At 39.5% G+C, this 18,040-nt stretch overlaps 1 protein-coding gene across 4 annotated transcripts in view; it reads left to right on the forward strand.

Moving 5' to 3' along the window:
* LRRC4C (leucine rich repeat containing 4C) overlaps positions 1 to 18,040 on the forward strand; it is a 191,798-nt gene that overhangs the window by 155,022 nt on the left and 18,736 nt on the right. For 2 of the 4 annotated variants that reach the window (XM_010856213.1, XM_010856225.1), the window contains one exon: positions 9,067 to 9,118. The exons of the other annotated variants lie outside the window; for them this stretch is intronic. The gene's annotated coding sequence lies outside the window, so the exon portion shown is untranslated. The remainder of the gene's footprint in view (positions 1 to 9,066; positions 9,119 to 18,040) is intronic. 4 annotated transcript variants of the gene reach the window in all.

An 18,040-nucleotide genomic window follows, 5' to 3' on the forward strand; every position in this document is an offset into this window, starting at 1 on the left:
TGTTTTTGAAAGTATTTATTTTATGTACTTTGCTGCACTGGGTCCCAGCTGCAGCACACGGAATCTTCTGTTGCAGCATACAGGGCTCTCTAGTTTTAACACGCAGGCTCAGTAGTTGTGGCACATGGGCTCCCTAGTTGTGGAGTACGGGCCTAGTTGTTCTGCCTCAGGTGGGATCTTAGTTCCCCTACCAGGAATTGAACCTACATGCCCTGCACTGCAAGGCACATTCTTAACCCCTGGACCATGAGGGAAGTCCCTGGTGACCTGTATTTCTAAACAATTGCCACTTTGATGGATCATAGGAAAGATCTCTCAGATGCACAAATGTTCTAATTCAGAGCCAGACAGCAGCAGTTCCTTTTCATTGCTGCCAGATACCACATGCCAGAGATATATTCTCTTGGTAGGTTTTAAGCTTGGTCTGGTAAGGTTATTTCTAACAACTGTTAGTTTTGGAATACCAAATCCTAAATTTTCCTTTGCTCTTAAGAGGCAAAAGAATATCTCACAACCTGTAACCAATAAATTGAACATTTAGTTTCAGGTGCATGTAGCTTTTGATGTTGAAATATTTCTGAAAAAAAAAAATCGAACTTATTTAGAAATAAGCTTGAGAGGCACTTACCAGAAATAATATTATGCAGATGCTCTGGAATAGCTTCTAGGAACAGCTTATATTGGAACAGCTAAATATACAGAATAAGGACAAGGATTTTATGTTGCTTTGTTTCTCCCCCAGAATCCAAGAGAATATTCTAGGCTTCTATTTACATTCTATCAAATGGCTCACTCAATATGAAGATGTGGCCTTTATCCAGGGACTTAACTTTATGAACCACAGCACAATTGCCACCTCCTTTCTCTATCTGTATTGAATTACTCAGATACCCTAATTTTCAGTCTAGTCTAGCAGAACTTCAACTTAACCAGGGAGATGTCATAGTTGATTGAAATTATCCTTTCTTCAAAAGACATTACCATAAAAATGGGTATTATTTTGATTAAGTCAATTTCTTTGTGTATTCAGAAGAGGTCCCCAAAGTAAAAAAGATAATCTGGACACTATAGTTCTGTAGAAGTTACATATGGAATACAGGCAGGTGACAGAGGTGGTAACTGTTGTAGTTAGGTTCTGAAACTTTGTTAGACTTGTACCCAGAGTGCCAGCTTAACCTGAAGAAAATGCGGAATCTCTGACATTCCTGACATAAGCTGAATGGTATACTATTTTCAGGTTATAATCAAATCACCGAGGTTCTTCTTGGATGCCCAGGGTACTGAGCTGCAATGGGAAAGAACTGGAACAGTCTTGTTTTGACACAAGATGGGTCTAAATAAATAAATAAAATACCTATATCAATAAACACATAAATAAATAAAGCAAGACTGGTCACTGGGCAGGACACCTGCTTGAAATAAAATGAGATGAGGCCCAACCAGCCATAAGGACTAGGGCAAGGGCCAGACTAGGAAAGATGATAATATTTTCAAAGGTCTAAGAATAGCTAGGGAAGTGGAAGTGCTCTCTTGACACAAATGCTCTCACAAGCATGTGGAGCATGGTGGTGGGGAGATCAGAACAGCTGCTGTTTGGACTGCTACCTTGGAAGGTGGCAGAAGGCAAAATTTTGGTTTCTTTTCCTGTCATCCCCATATCCCTAGACAAATGTTCTTGACATTACCTTCCAGGAAAAAGCCTTAATTATCTAATTCTCTATATTCTGCTGCCACTCTAGATCAAGCCATCTCTGACATGTACTACTGACCTACTACTTGTGACTTCAGTCTGTTCTCGTGCTAGAAGTGTGATAGTTTAAAAATCAAATAAGGCTGTATTATTTTCCATCGTGGAACTCTGCAAGAGCTTGACACTGCATATAGTATACAAAGAAATTGCTTTCCTGACCTACCAGGCTTACCAACTGAAGTGTTAGTCATTCAGTCGTGTCTTACTCTTTGTGATCCCATGGACTGTAGATTACCAGGCTCCTCTGTCCATGGAATTCTCCAGGCAAGAATACTGGAGTGGGTAGCCTATCCCTTCTCCAGGGAATCTTCCCAACCCAGGAATAGAACTGGGGTCTCCTGCATTGCAGGTGGACTCTTTCCCAGGGCTAATGTTCTATAATGAACTGAATGTTGGCTCCCTAAAAGATGTGCTCACATCTTAAGATCCAGAACCTGCAGATGTGACCTTATTTGAAAAAAATGACCTTTGCATATGTAATTGAGTATCTTGCAATGAGGTCATCCTGGATTATCCAGGTGGGCCTAAATACAATGACCTGTGTCTTTATAAGAGACACTCATACAAGAGACACATGGAGAAGACAAGCAGGCCCTGTGAAGACTGAGGCAGTGGTTGGAATTGTGTAGTCATAGACCAGGAATGTCTGGAGCCACCAGAGCTGGGAGAGGCAAAGTAGAATTCTCCCCTAAAGTTTTTGGAGAATCCTGCTGATTTCTTAATTTCAGACTTCTGACTTTAATTGCTGAGAAATAATCAATTTATGTTGTTTTATGACATCATTTTTGTGATAATTATGGAAACCAAAGGAAACTATTATACTCCTCATTCACATCTCTTACTCTTCTGCTTTCTCACTTTCTTCCTACTAGACTAGCCTATATTTCCCCTTATTATGTTTTAAGTACAACATGCTTCTTGTTGGAAGCATGTTGGACTGCTATAACAAAATACCACAGATTGGATATCTTATAAGCATCAGAACTTATTTCTCATACTTCTGGAGACCAGAAGTCAGAGACAGGTTTGGTTTGCCAGTGTGGTAGGGTAAAGGCCCTCCTCCTAGTTGCAGACTCCTCATTGTATCCTCGAATGAGGAAAGGGCTAGGGGTCTCTCTGGAGCCTCTTTTATAAGGGCATTCATAATCCCATTCATGAAGGCCCCATCCTTATGACCTAATCACCTTCCAAAGGTGCCATGTCCTAATATCATCACGTTGGTTATTAGCATTTAACATATGAATTTGGGTAAGTGGTGGACACAAACATTTAGACTATAGCACTTCCTCAAACTTGGAGAATTTATGTTAGCTATTCTCTTTGCCTGGAATATTTTTCTCCTATATATATATTTATGTCTGAGTTCTTTCTTGCCATTCTTAAAGTTTAATGTCTCTTTTTCAGAGGGGGTCTTCCTAGACCAAATCCGTGTAATATTTCCTATCAGTCATTCCTTGACTCATCACTCTTAAATTTTCATCTCAGTACTCATCTCTATCTGATCTTTTCTGGTTTGTTTATATTATCTGTCTAAACCCTCAGAAGCAAGCTCTATGAAGCAAGACCTTTGTCACTTTCTGACTCACTGCAGAATCCTAAATGTCTAGAATCATCCTTGGTATTTAGGAAGCATTCAATTCATGTTGAATGAGATACCTAACAGAAAACCTATCAGTGCTGGAGGGGATTAAGTCGGTAATTTGGGGTATCTAGAAATGTAAAGAACAAGCCAGACCCTTAGTCACTGAGGGCCTCAGCTCTTGAATATTTTATAATAACAAAGACAAGAGTCCCTGTAAGAGGTTGCAAATAAATATGGAGGAATGGACTTGGGATAAAATTGGTAACATTTCCCAAAGTAATTCGAGAATAGAGTGTAATCTACTGGAGCATAGGATCAAAGATAAATTTGAAAAAATGATGTCATCAGGCCAAGTATGAGAATTAGACTGGAGAAGATGGTTGGGATCTGTTCTGCCTATTGGTGGAGGTCCACCAGCTATCATTAAATGATCCTAAAGACTAACAACATTGGAAATAAGTTAGATATGGGTAACCAGAGGTAAAACTGCAATTCCCAACTGCTTTGGAAGAGAAGAGACTTGGCCTTCTGATTAGCTGGGAATGATAATTTTCTAGTGAACTAACTCTAGGGAAGTAGATTTTTCCTAACAGGGAGAGATCCTGATTAGGTTTAAATTTCCTTTAGTACATGCTTACATTTGAATGCAAGAACTTAAAATGATCCAGTATGCTCTCAATGGTGCTACAGCATAGTTATGTAGAAAACCCCATACCCCGCAGGGCAGGGCTCACACTGAGTCCCCACATTATCTGGCTATGGGGTTAGGCACAGAGAAGATCCTGGATGGTGCCATTATTCAGCCTTCTGTACCCTATCCATCTTACCGGCAACTAAAAAGCTCAATGAGGATATCCTAGTCCAATTCAGAAATTAAGTAATGCATATCTTCTGAGGATAATGAATGTCCTATGAGAATAAAGTAAACCAGTAGCACTTTCTGTTATACACATAGGAGGTCTTAGAAGTCACTCTGTTGAAACCACTATCTTTGTGAATTTCCTACAGGTTGGTGAGTGCCCTAGTAAAGTATTCTTGGGGGGCCTTTGTGACTTTCTCACAGCATTATCTTAATGACAGCATCCAGAGACCCATGGAAATCCTATTTTGAGGCTTATAGTCATTTTAGAGTTTCCAGAGATAGGATCTCTTGAGGTGTCCTCTCCAGCGGCATAACTTATAAAAGTGATTTTAGCATTTTTCATCCCTTATGACTTTCCCACAAGTTCTCCATTGTTCTTGTTAGCTGAATATTTGAAAATAAAGTTAAAAAAAATCAGGCTTTGAAAAGACCTTCTCTATGTTTGCATCTGTAGACATAAATGCAGGAAAATATATAGAATGCATGGGTGCTGATGTGTTGTGTCATTTATCCTCATTTGTGAGGGGAAATGGGATAAGTCACTCATGACTGTACCAATCCTGGTCCATTCTTGATTACTGCACTCATGAAGATAAATGCCATACTTATGCAGACCACAAGTATCCTGTGTCCTTTCCGACCAGGAATTTAGATCAGTTACAGCAGAAGGCTGTGATTTGAAAATCAAAGACACTTTAGTATGTACCATCTCTTACTCCCACACATCTTGATCTCCAAAGTGAAATGAGGATACCACTAGGAGCCAAAAAAACTTTTATGTAGCATATAGATTCACATCCATGTATATCCTTCAGGTACTTCATTCTAAGTAAGAGTTATTTCCTGTGCATGGCCAGAACAGTGTTTTGTAGTGGCCATGTACTAGTTAATAGAAGATGGTCTTGATTTTCCCAAGCTTACAGATGGTATAATGAAGAGAATACTGTGGGGAAAAAATGATGAGCAAATCGTTAATTCTCTCCATGGGAAAGTCAAATAACAAAGGAGGAAGTCACAATAGAACTATGAGAAGTCATAGTATTTGAGCAGCGATGTTAGGAGAAAATAGCATGAATACCTTGATGTACCAATGTCTGTACCATTGGATTTAGGGTTATGGCAGAGCAAGTGGTTGACTTTTCTGCTCTATGTTTGTGGACCTGATACAGATAATCAGTAGACATGACCTCTTTATATCTCAGTACTGAATGTGCTTATTCTGGTTTTATTTTAATTACCCATTCACAAATTGAATGTTTTAAGCTAGAAGACCTTCCACCAAAATCAAAGTATTGGCTCTTTTTTGGTACATAAACGTTTTTACAATGAGAAGTAAACTGAAGAGGATTTCCATACATTTCAGAAATTTGATTGGGAAACTATTTCCGAAATTATTGTTCATCTTTGGGAACTATCAATATTAGCTTGGACTATATGAAATTGTTGATGTCAACAGGTTTTGATTATGAAATAGCAACTTTTTGAGGTTTGCTCTAATTGTGCTGATTAATTAAGTGATTTAGATTCAGGATGTACTTTCACCACTGTTTTTTTCTGTTTATAACCAACTAAGCTCTTTCATCCACTTATTTAGGAAATACTTACCGAATGCACACTATGTGGCAGTTACTGGGTTGTGCATGCACATAAAATGGGATATAGTGCTTGTCGCATTAGGACACGTAGTCTAATGATGCAGAAAGACAAGTAAGTGCAATGTGGATGACTAACATGAAAGTTGATAATTGCTCAATAAATGTTCTTTTCATTTTCTTCATATGGAAGTAATAGTGAAATCTGTTCAAGGAACAAAAAAAGCAGTTTCCTATGAATTTTGAGAATGTTGGAAGAACTCACAGCATAAGTAGCTTCTTCCCTCCCTTAATATATTCATGTTAAAAACATATATTGGGCAGAGCACTAGTCTAGGGCTCCAAAGATTTAACTTCTTATATCAATAGCTACTATATGTTAGCTTTTTAAACTTGATAACATTATTTAACTTCCTTAAATGTTAACATCTCATCTGAAAAATGAAAAACAAAGTATAATCATTTCTGCATACTTTCCATAATTATGAAGGTCTGATATGATAATGTATATGAGAAGATGTTCTAATCTGTGATGAATAATAGAAACAAAAGTTACCATTCTCATAACCATCTTTCTTATTTCCAATCTTGTTTCCATGGTGATATGTAAAAAGTAAATGGTTTACCATCTTGATTTATATTTTCCATGTTCCGGCATGATCACATATTTAGGGATGTGTACCGCATTCAACACCAGATAATCATTTCATAAAAGTGGGTAAACTTTTAGCCACTCTCCAAGTGTTTAGAGGTAGTGCTAATGATAAAGAAGCTGTCTGCCAATGCAGGAGACATAAGAGATGTAGGTTCGATCACTGGGTCAGAAAGATCCCCTGGAGGAGGGCATGGCAACCCACTCGGGTATTCTTGCCTGGGAAACCCCATGGACAGAATAGCCAGGGAGTGGGCTACAGCCCATGGGGATCACAAAGCATGAGGCATGACCTAACAACAACGACAATAGCAAAACAAGGAAGCTGTGTGTCCAGAGTGAAATGAGTAAGGTGATAGTGGTAGCAAGATAGGATTAAAGAAGGAGAGATGCAGAATGAAACTCTAAATGGCCCCCTAGGCCACTGGAAGCCCTGTAATATTGAGTGACATCAGAAGCCACTGAGCACTGAGCAGAAGATCGAATGTGATCTGACTTTCATTTTGATAGGATCTCTCTACAATGTGGAGAAAAGACTGAAGAGGGGCAAGAACAGAAGCAAAGAAACCAAATATTGAAACAGGTTGTTGAAATCATCCAATTATAATGACTAATATGCAGCAATGGAGGTGGGAAGTGCCAAGACTCTTGATAACCAGAATTTCCATCGTATAGGCAATAGGCTGTAAAGGTAATAAGATATAGAAATAATAGGATGCAAAATTGGGGATGAGACCAAAAAATAAGTATCAAGGGGACTTTGTCCTGAGCTCTTACGAGGATGGTCCCTGGAACCATTGTTTGGCACTCGGTAAGAGGTTAATTTTTTTTTTTTTTTTTTTGGAAGGCATGAGTGAATGGAGTTGCTGTTAGAAAAGTCTTTGTTAGGGATAGGGGTTGAATTGGAATCAAGAGTTTTATTTTTTGACAGGTTGACTTTTGGTGCCTTCAAGTGGAAGTCTTGCATTAGCAGTTATAGACATATACTACAAGTCTACATTGCCAGCTGGAGATAAATGTTTGGCAGTGTTCAGTTTGTAGATGATTTCTAAACTCACTGTAGGATTCACTTAGAGAATCACTTAGACAAAGGAGAGGCTCACTAACAGAGCCCTGGTACACTCCAACGTTTAGAAGCCCCAGATCTACCGATGGAATTTGAGCAGAGTAAACAAAGAGGTAGGGGAGAGAGAGAGCAGTTTCCTAGGAGTCAAGTGCAGAGAGTGTTTCAGGAAGGACAGAAAAGTCACTTATGTCAAATGTTGCTAATTTTCACCTAGCTGAAAACTAAGAATCAGCCACTGGATTTAGTAATAAACACAGCTTTGACTCCCAACTCTTTGTTGCCCTCTCTACACATACTCATTCCTACCCACTGCCTTACTCTCACATTGTTTATAAATACCAGGCATGTTACCTTCTAACTCAAATTTCATATTTCCTACTGAAGTATTGTTAATGGTTCCTGAAACCATGGGATTTAGGGAAACTTCCTGTAAGTCTGAGTTACGTGTTTTGCAAAACCAATGATATAAAGTCCACATAGCATCTCTGAAATAAATGTTAATCATATTCACTTTTACTTATACAGTAATAATACTATTTGAGAAGTTTGAGAAGCTCTTTTACTTACATTATCTGTTCCAAACAAAAATCTCTAATATAGCAAAATGCCCAGCTTTGAAGCTTACACTATCAAACCAAACAGCTGCTAATGCCTCCTTGTTGGAATCAACCACAAATCCAGTCTTCCCTCCTCTTTATTCCTTGATGATTTTAACATCTGCCTCCCTGATGCTCTTTTCAGCCCTCCTCCTGATATAATTCTTGGTGATTTCAATATTCGTGTCAGTCCCTTGATCTTGATTGCTAATTTCATGGATTTCTTCCATCTGCATTTTCTAGTTGTTTCCGGTTTGTACCAACTGTATGGTGAAGTTTGGGCTAGAAAGATTTATAATTTGTTGGTATTAGAAATCATTTAGTTTACTTCACTATACTTTGCAAAATGCCAGCTCTATTCCTTTGTATTTCTTTGCTCCAAGTACTGTGTGACCCTCTATCTTTGATTCTAATTTTTGATTTACCATTGTCACAGGAGTGTTGGGAAGGGAGTAGTGGTAGATGAGGGATGCACAGGAGGAAGAAATGTTAGTATCTCTCTTGCTTGGGGATGTAGAAAATATCCCAGTTAGAGTTTGCAGCAGTTGCCTATGTCAAACTCTTAACAGCCCATTTGATTTTAATATTTCAGAGTATCTCTTTAACTATTTCCTATCCATCTTCAAAAGACATGATCTCATTTGATCTGAAGAGGTGGTTCTGAACAGGATGGAGGATCAGAGAGAAAATGTGACTTGTTTCAGGTTGTACATCTAATAAGTCAGAACCAAGTATAGACAACAGATCTTCCAACTCTAAATGTGTTTTTTTAATTGGCATTAAACAATGCATTGTTCAAAATGGCCAGTGGTTAAAATAGCTGCCTTGGCTTTTTGCCCAGAAGAATGTAAAAATACAGTGGCAATTTAATAAATATTGTCACCAGTGTTGTCTGTGGTGATGGGGGTAACAGCAGATCGAGAAATGTGCTGAATTATTCTAATGGATGCTTTTTCCCCCTCTTAGATTGGCAAACACACTGCCTGTTTACAGCACGGAGGCCACAATGGAGAGCTAGGTGGGTGATGATTCATGCTAAATCTTTGCCACAATATGCTGAACACTACAGCAGCAGCTAATGTGAAGTGGCTCATTATACACTGTCAAATCCAATAACAGCCAAAGACTGGCTTTGCTGCAGCACGAGCAACTTGTGGGAAGCCTAGCTACTGCAAACCACTACTGAATTGCAAAAAAAAAAAAAAAAGAAAGAAAAACACAACAGGCTTCAAGAGAGTGGAAAAGACAGAGTCACTGAGTCATATTTGCAAATTTCTCTTTGTCACTTTAGAAATGGCCTTCATGGTCCCAGCCCAGCTTGACGCAAGAGATGGCTCTCCTTGGGATTCCTTTCTCTTGTGAGCACCTCTCCCTTCAGTTATATTTTATGGGCTAAAGATGATCTCAGGGCCACTGCGCATAGACAGAGCTGGAAATGTGGTTCTCTTCTGGAAATATTCCTGAAGTTCCCCCTCCCCTCTCCACCCTCCACCACCCAGTGATGCCATTCACATAAACACATTTACCTTCTACTGCCCCACGGCATCTGTGGATGTGGATTATGTATTTCTACATAATAGAGAAAGAAGATCAGGAGGCAGGAGGCAGAAATACTGCCTCCTTGCTTTAAGACTTAGGATCATGTGTATTTTTGTCTTCATTATACTGTGATCTCCCATAAAGCAGGATCCTGGGTTTATTTATCTACTCAGTCTAATGTCTATGAGCCATAGTTGACCCTCTACAAATATTTATCAACAAAATTAATGTTGTTGATAAATATAAATACAATAAAATCCATAATGAAGCTTGAGTTTAATCTTCTTGCCTCCCTTGTTTCAGCCACAGGGCCTGACACATAGTAGGTAGACATCAGGTACTTGTTTACTGAAGGAACAAAGATATGAATGAGTCCATCACTCATATGGTTCCCTGCTGACTAATTAAAGTCTCAGCAAACCTCTTCCAACCATCAGATACAGAAAAGTCATGGCTTCCAGTCATTCTTTGCCAGACCACCAGGAATAATGCCCTCAAAGTGGTTGTTTATTTTGGAAAGCAGAAACTAATCTGAAGCTATTTTCTTTATTTTTATATTCAAATGCCTGTAAAACAGAAAAACCCCAGAGACCTATTCATTGCTCACAAATGATCTATGGGGTAATAATGTGCTTGCTCTTCCAGCTGTGCTGCACTTTGGTGCCATCCTGGGTTTAATTGAAAATATGCTGTGACCTTGGTTTTGTTTGCTGGATATGGGGGAGGGGGTAATTGGCATGAAGCCTCCAAAGAACTCCCTCTTAACGAATGTCATTTGGCTAATTTGGGGTTTGCCTGCAGGAAATAACGTGTGAAGTCCTAGAAAAACAAGGTGCATTTAATTTGCATGCAACTCATATGAAGCTAATGATTAAAAAAAAAAACACAACTTTTTTATTTAGCCATACTTATTCATTGAATTCTAAATACTGTGAGGATGATAATGGTATTGTGTCTTACAGTGTCATGTTTCATCATAATTAAATAAACAGCTTATGAATTGCAGTCCAAAAAATGTCTGTGTTCCACTCTTAACTTAAGAGGGTTTCCATAGAAACCATGGGCCGCGAATTTAACTGACATTTATTGGACTTGAGGCTATATGTAGCATTGATAGCGCTCTGTGTTTCTCTCTGCCCCTCTGTGTATATGTCTTTCTTTTCCTTTAACCTTCACAACCATCTCTTCCCCTCTCGGTCCCCTCCCCCTCTCCACCTTCCTCCCCCTTTTCTCTTATTAGCAATGAGGAAGTAATTTGGACTCAGTTAGATTTAACAAATGCAATAATACTAAAATGAGCTCTGATACTTAAGTGTAATTGTGTTATTAGCTGGAAATGTTTTTCTTCAAAAACAAAAGAATTGAGAGTGAAGTTTACTGAAGTGGTGCATGCTTATAAGAAGAAAGCTTTAGCTGCCAGTTGAAAGTCTGCAGGCAACATATCACAGTCCACATTCATACCCCAGCGATGGTTTTTCCTTGATTTAGTTACCCCAGACTGATGTTTCTCTTCCGTCCTAATTTTCACTCTTCTAAATGGAACATATAATCATTGTGCTGATCATATTCCAATAGAAAGGAGGAGTTTACTTAGAAAGACAAAAACATTCTATATACTGTGTAACTGTGCCAGAGGATTGACATATTCCAATAGAAAGGAGGAGTTTACTTAGAAAGACAAAAACATTCTATATACTGTGTAACTGTGCCAGAGGATTGACTAGGTACTTTCCTTTAGGTTGTCTTAGTTAATGCCACAAAATGTATAGCCAGGCCATGGACTGAGTGGAAAATGAAACTGGAGCAGGTGGTTGAAATTCAGGCTTCATCACAGTCTGGATCTCAACCTTGCATATAGCGCTTCAATACTCTGTCTCAGAAACAGACTCACAGACTTGGAGAATGAACTCATGATTATCAGTGGGGGAAGGATGGGAAGGAGGGATTGTTAGGAAGTTTGGGATTGGTGTGTACACATGCATTTAAAATGGATAACAAATAAGAACCTACTGTATAGCACAGGGAACTCTCTTCAGTATTATGTGGCAGCCTGGATGGGACGGGAGTTTAGAGCAGAATGGACACATGTATGTGTATGGCTGAGTCCCTTTGCTGTTCACGAGAAACTATCACAAAATTGCTAATTGTTTGTTTGTTAGTTGCTCAGTTGTCTCCAACTGTATGACCCCATAGACTGTAGCCCACCAGGCTCCTCTGGCCATGGAATTCTCCAGGAAAGAATACTCTAGTGGATAGTCATTCCCTTCTCCAGGGGATCTTTCTGACCAGGGATTGAACCCACCCAGGCCTCCTGTATAGCAGGTAGATTCTTTATGGTCTGAGCCGTCAGGGAAGCCTTACTCCAATATACAGTAAAAAGTTTAAAATAAAATAAATAAATATTCTGTCTCAGTTTCTCAAAGACAGAATGAATATGAGCATTTTTAAGAAATGGGGTTTTATTAGGATGAGACACGCTAATACAGATAGTATACCTTAGTAGCGGTCCTTGTCTTCATCGCTTTATAAATGAGGAAAATGAGCAGCCAAAAAAGTGAGTCAGGTATCCAAAAGTTGCACAGCTAATAGAAAGTGGATTCGTCCATTGCAGTGATGAAAAGGAGAGGACTTAGACCTGAAGTCAGTTACTAATTGTGCAATTTGGGGTAAGTGACAAAGCTCTAGAGTATCTGTTTCATGCAGTTTTTATAAGGATTAAATAAAACTGTGCATGTAAAGTACACAGAGAGTCAGCCATATAGAAATTTATGGGCTATGCTTTTTACTTTTTCTCTCCCTCCCAACTTTCTGATTTGTTTTATTTGTATGGACACAAAGTGAAAAAACAATCAGTCTCCTAACACTGTGTAATACATCTAGTTTTAAATTATTTCATAATTCATAAACTATCTCAAGCTATACTGATAACAATGAGAAAGGAAAGGCAGATAAGATCACATCCATTTTTATAGGTCGGGAGAAGTGAAATTTAGAGTTGTTATTGACAAGGTTTCCATATAGTAAATGAGGAAATGGAGTTTGGACTTCGTTCCCTAGGATTTCTTTTTATAATTAAAACTCTCAAAGTCTATTATTCTTAATTTGGGTCCCATGTTCATGAAGTCCCATGTTCTAACTTACCTATCTAATCAATGGGCTTCCCAGGTGGCTCAATGGTAAAAAAAGTTTACCTTCAATGCAGGAGATGCAAGAGACTCAGGTTCAATCCCAGGGTTGGGAAGATCCCCTGGAGAAGGAAATGACAACTCATTCCAGTATTCTTGACTGGAAAATTCCATGGACAGAGGAGCCTGGTAGTCTATAGTTCCTGGGATTGCAAAAGAGTAGGACATGACTGAACACACACACACACGTCTAGTCAGTGTTGAGAGAGAGAAAGTTTTAGCAGGAAAGAAGAAAGGAAGGTGAGGAGGTGGTAACTGCAAAGTCTGTCTCTTGCAGACTGTCTTTAGGTCATTCTCCCAGGATCCAAAGGGGGATGCAGAAATATAATCTTCAATTCCAGGTATAAATGAGGCATTGATTTTATAGGGCAATGAGTCTTAATATTGCTGGTTTAAAAAGGCCAGGGGGAGAAAAAATGCTAAAGAAGCCAGGTATCAATCAGAGATGTGGGTAGGTACCTAGTGAGTTCAGAAAAGAATATACAGCTAGGACAAGAGAGTGATGGCACAGGGTTTCTGGAGAGAGTGATTGTTCCTCCTCCTACCCTTCACATAGGCCCACATGCACACATGCATATTCAAGACTAAACAGAACAAATATTTCTTTGAAATATAACCATTGTATGGCTCCAGAGAGCTCCTGCTGCTGCTGCTGCTGCTAAGTCGCTTCAGTCGTGTCCGACTCTGTGCGACCCCATAGACGGCAGCCCACCAGGCTCCTCCATCCCTGGGATTCTCCAGGCAAGAACACTGGAGTGGGTTGCCATTTCCTTCTCCAATGCATGAAAGTGAAAAGTGAAAGTGAAGTCGCTCAGTCGTGTCTGACTCCTAGCGACCCCATGGACTGCAGGCTCCTCCGTCCATGGGATTTTCCAGGCAAGAGTACTGGAGTGGGTTGCCATTGCCTTCTCCTAGCAGGAGGTAAAAATGTTAGCTCTGCCATTTTTATTTGTTCTGTGCTTCTGCCTGCCTTATGACCAGAATATTCATTCTGTGTTGTCTATAGAAGCATTTCTTTAAGCTCCTTTCTCCAATTTGTGTTAGTTTAGTTAAAACTAAATAAAATAATTCCCAAAGTCACTTAGCTAGACACATGGAGATAGCAGTCCATCACGATGTACTAAAACCACAGGGACACAGAATGACACTATAGAAAACTCCTCCGAGTTGTGGAACTCCCTCTCCTGCTCAGGATTCCTCACAACAGTTACATGACACATGGTACTATTGCCAAATTAGTGGAACTTAATCTCTTTCTTCTTTCTTATATGACAGTGAATGATAAATAGAAAGTTTAATATTTTTTCTTTTATGCCCTCATAGATCATCCTGTTAGTTTTGGGGTTGAGAAAAATGTGTAAGAAAAGGAATTCCTCCATGTGCTCTAGAGCAGGATTAACAAACTTTCTATGGAGGGTCAGAGAGTAAGTGTTTTGAAGCTGTATAGGTTTTTCTTGCAAGCCATAGTTTAGCACAACCACACAATTTGGCACATTAATAGGAAAGCAGCCACAGGAAATATAGATATGAATGGGTGTGGCAGTGTTCCAATAAAACTCTATTGACAAAAACAAGTAGTGGGCCAAATTTTGCCTGTGGATAGTGCTACTGATCTTGGAGGTTTTTGTTTTTTGGTGTTTTTTTTTTTTTTTTTGCCTACATATCCATCCATCTTGTGTTTCTGTTCACGTGGCAACTACAGCTTAAAAGATAAAACTGGAAAGTGTGTGGTTACAACCATATCATAATTACCCTCATTTTGTGGGTTTTACTCTTTGTTATACTTATTTTTTGGAGAAGGCGATCGCACCCCACTCCAGTACTCTTGCCTGGAAAATCCCATGGACGGAGGAGCCTGGTAGGCTGCAGTCCATGGGGTCGCAAAGAGTTGGACACGACTGAGCAACTTCACTTTCACTTTTCACTTTCATGCATTGGAGAAGAAAATGGTAACCCACTCCAGTGTTCTTGCCTGGAGAATCCCAGGGACAGAGGAGCCTGGTGGGCTGCCGTCTATGGGGTTGCACAGGGTTGGACACGACTGAAGCGACTTGGCAGAAGCAGCAGCAGCATACTTATTTTTGAATAAATTTATCCTTTCAGTATTCCTGTGGCATAGGAAGACACAGATAGTCTGTAAGGTGTCACCCCACAACTATAATATCTGTATTGGGATATGCCTGTCACCATTGTGGTTTTTCAATTGGATTATTCTTTCTAAAGTGCATTCTTTAGGGAATAAAGATGATGGGAGAGATAACCAAAAAGTAATTTTCACTATCTAAATCATGAAGAAAGTAGCTAACTAATGGCTTGAATAAGGACATGCATAGACTTCTCTACTTTCTTACCCCATTAAGATACCATAGGATATCCAGTTCTTTCTTGCTTGTATATTCCTGAGTTTTTTCCATGATATAGTTTTGGAAATAAGTCATTGTAGGCAAATGAATGACAGGGAGTTATGGCTTTGCTTGGTACTGTGTTAACTGAAGCTTGTGCATCCTGGAACTGAGTCCTCATTTTGCAAAGTTCCATGGTAACTGAGAGCAAATCTGTTATAAAAGGACTGTGTAAAAAAAAAGGGGACTTGTTTTCTATAATGCATGACCTCTGGTTAACACAGCAGGCAGGGAACAAAATGAGGACTGCCTTGAGTAAATAAATAAGAATCTTATTTCCAAATGCCTGCATTTGCCATATAATTCCCTCTTTTGTGGTCATTAAGGGAAAACAAAGAAATCACAGATGACAGTCACTTCCAGTATCTGACATGTCATCACCCAGGTTTCCTCATTATGCAATGTGAACAGTGTTGAGGTTACATGAAACCAGTTCCAGGTTCAATTAGGAGGCCATCCCTGCTATCTGTATTCTGATTAAACAACACTGCCTGGAAATCACAGAAAGAGTCTACTCTGTTTCCTCCCCTTGCTCACATCTCATAACCAGACTCAATTAAAGACTTTCCTTATCATGTTTTTCTGGGTCATTTGGGTGAATTTATAAAACTCTTAAGTCATGCTGAAAATTGGAAGGGGATGGCCCTGAGATCTTCAATAGGAGCCAGGACCAAATGTATAGGACTTGTTTTAATGTTTTCAGTTCAGTTCAGTTTAGTTGATCTGTCGTGTCCGACTCTTTGTGACCCCATGAACCGCAGCAGGCCAGGCCTCCCTGTCCATCACTAACTCCCGGAGTTCACCCAAACTCATGTTATCAAGTCAGTGATGCCATCCAACCATCTCATCCTCTGTCGTCCCCTTCTCTTCCTGCCCTCAATCTTTCCCAGCATCAGGGTCTTTTCAAATGAGTCAGCTCTTTGCATCAGGTGGCAAAAGTATTAGTGCTTCAGCTTTAACATCAGTCCTTCCAATGAACACCTAGGACTGATCTCCTTCAGAATGGACTGGTTGGATCTCCTTGCAGTCCAAGGGACTCTCAAGAGTCTTCTCCAACACCACAGTTCAGAAGCATCAATTCTTCAGTGCTCAGCTTTCTTTATAGTCCACATTTCACATCCATTCATGACTGCTGGAAAAACCATAGCCTTGACTAGATGGACATTTGTTGACAAAGTAATGTCTCTGCTTTTGAATATGCTATCTAGGTTGGTCATAACTTTCCTTCCAAGGAGTAAGCATCTTTTAATTTCATGGCTATGATCACCATCTGCAGTGATTTTGGAGCCCAGAAAAAGTCAGCCACTGTTTCCACTGTTTCCCCATCTGTTTCCCATGAAGTGATGGGACCGGATGCCATGATCTTAGTTTTCTGAATGTTGAGCTTTGAGCCAACTTTTTCACTCTCCTCTTTCATTTTCATCAATAAGCTTTTGAGTTCCTCTTCACTTTCTGCCATAAGGGTGGTGTCATCTGCACATCTGAGGTGATTGATATTTCTCCTGGCAATCTTGATTCCAGCTTGTGCTTCTTCCAGCCCAGCGCTTCTCATGATGTACTCTGCATATAAGTTAAATAAGCAGGGTGACAACATACAGCCCTGATGTACTCCTTTCCTGATTTGGAACCAGTTATTCCATGTCCAGTTCTAACTGTTGCTTCCTGACTTGCATACAGGTTTCTCAAGAGGCAGGTCAGGTGGTCTGGTATTCCCATCTCTTTCAGAATTTCCCACAGTTCATTGTGATACACAAAGTCAAAGGCTTTGGCATAGTCTGATCTTTTAGAGAGTCCCAAATATATATAGATGTGAAGCAGTCAATGATGGGTCAGGAATCAGGAGACCTAGTGAAGTGTAAAGGGAGTCTCACCAAGTTAAGGACTGTGCACCAGATATAGGAAAAAAGCATGCTGTCATGTCAGCCTATATTATAGGTAAAAAACAGAGCTTAGTACAGGTCCTTATTAACTCAAACCTCAATTATTGACATAATTTTGTAGTTGACCTTCAGGCCTTACAGTGTTCTCTTTCCTAGCCATATCCCATATTATTCAAATTTGCTTTTCCATACTCTTCTCATTGTTCTATTCCTTACCAACAAAAGGAAAAAAATCAAGTCCCAGCAACCCATCCCACGAATCAATATAGATTCCCATTTCTTTTGTCTATTCTTCACAATCTGGTGTTATTTTACTTACTCTACCTTATCCACCTGTTTTTCAGTGTAGATTCCTAGTAGAAATCAGGCTGTATGTCTAGAAATCAGATTGTTTTATGCTTATATTCGCTGCCATACTTTCCCCACCCACCACATGCCTATTTTCCTGCAAACTCTTTTGTGTTTCTCTCTCTCTGTCTTTGTGTGTGTTTCCTATTACATCCATTCTTGCCTTGCAGTTTCTGCTGTGTTCCTTGTTTACTCCCTTATGAATCCCACTAAACTGCACTTTTGTTTTTGGATGTGGACCATTTTTAATGGTCTTTGTTGAATTTGTTACAATATTGTTTCTGTTTTATGTTTTGGTTTTTTGGCCTCAAGGCATATGGGATCTTAGGTCTCTTACCAGGGATCGAACCCACACCTCCTGCATTGGAAGGCAAACTCTTAACCACTGGGCCACCAGGGAAGTCCGCAAACTAGAAGATTATTGATGGGTGGGTGACACTTAGCCCTAAGTGTCAAGACCTGAGGATGCTGCTTGACACTTGGAAAGCACTCAGCAAATATTACTGAAGGAACAAATGCCTATTTTTTTTCTCTCTTGGAATGTCAGAACTTTTGCTTATCCAAATGTACATATCCTATTAAATCT

The sequence above is a fragment of the Bison bison genome, unplaced genomic scaffold (genome assembly GCF_000754665.1).
Source record: "Bison bison bison isolate TAMUID 2011002044 unplaced genomic scaffold, Bison_UMD1.0 scf7180017854252, whole genome shotgun sequence".
NCBI lineage: Eukaryota > Metazoa > Chordata > Mammalia > Artiodactyla > Bovidae > Bison > Bison bison.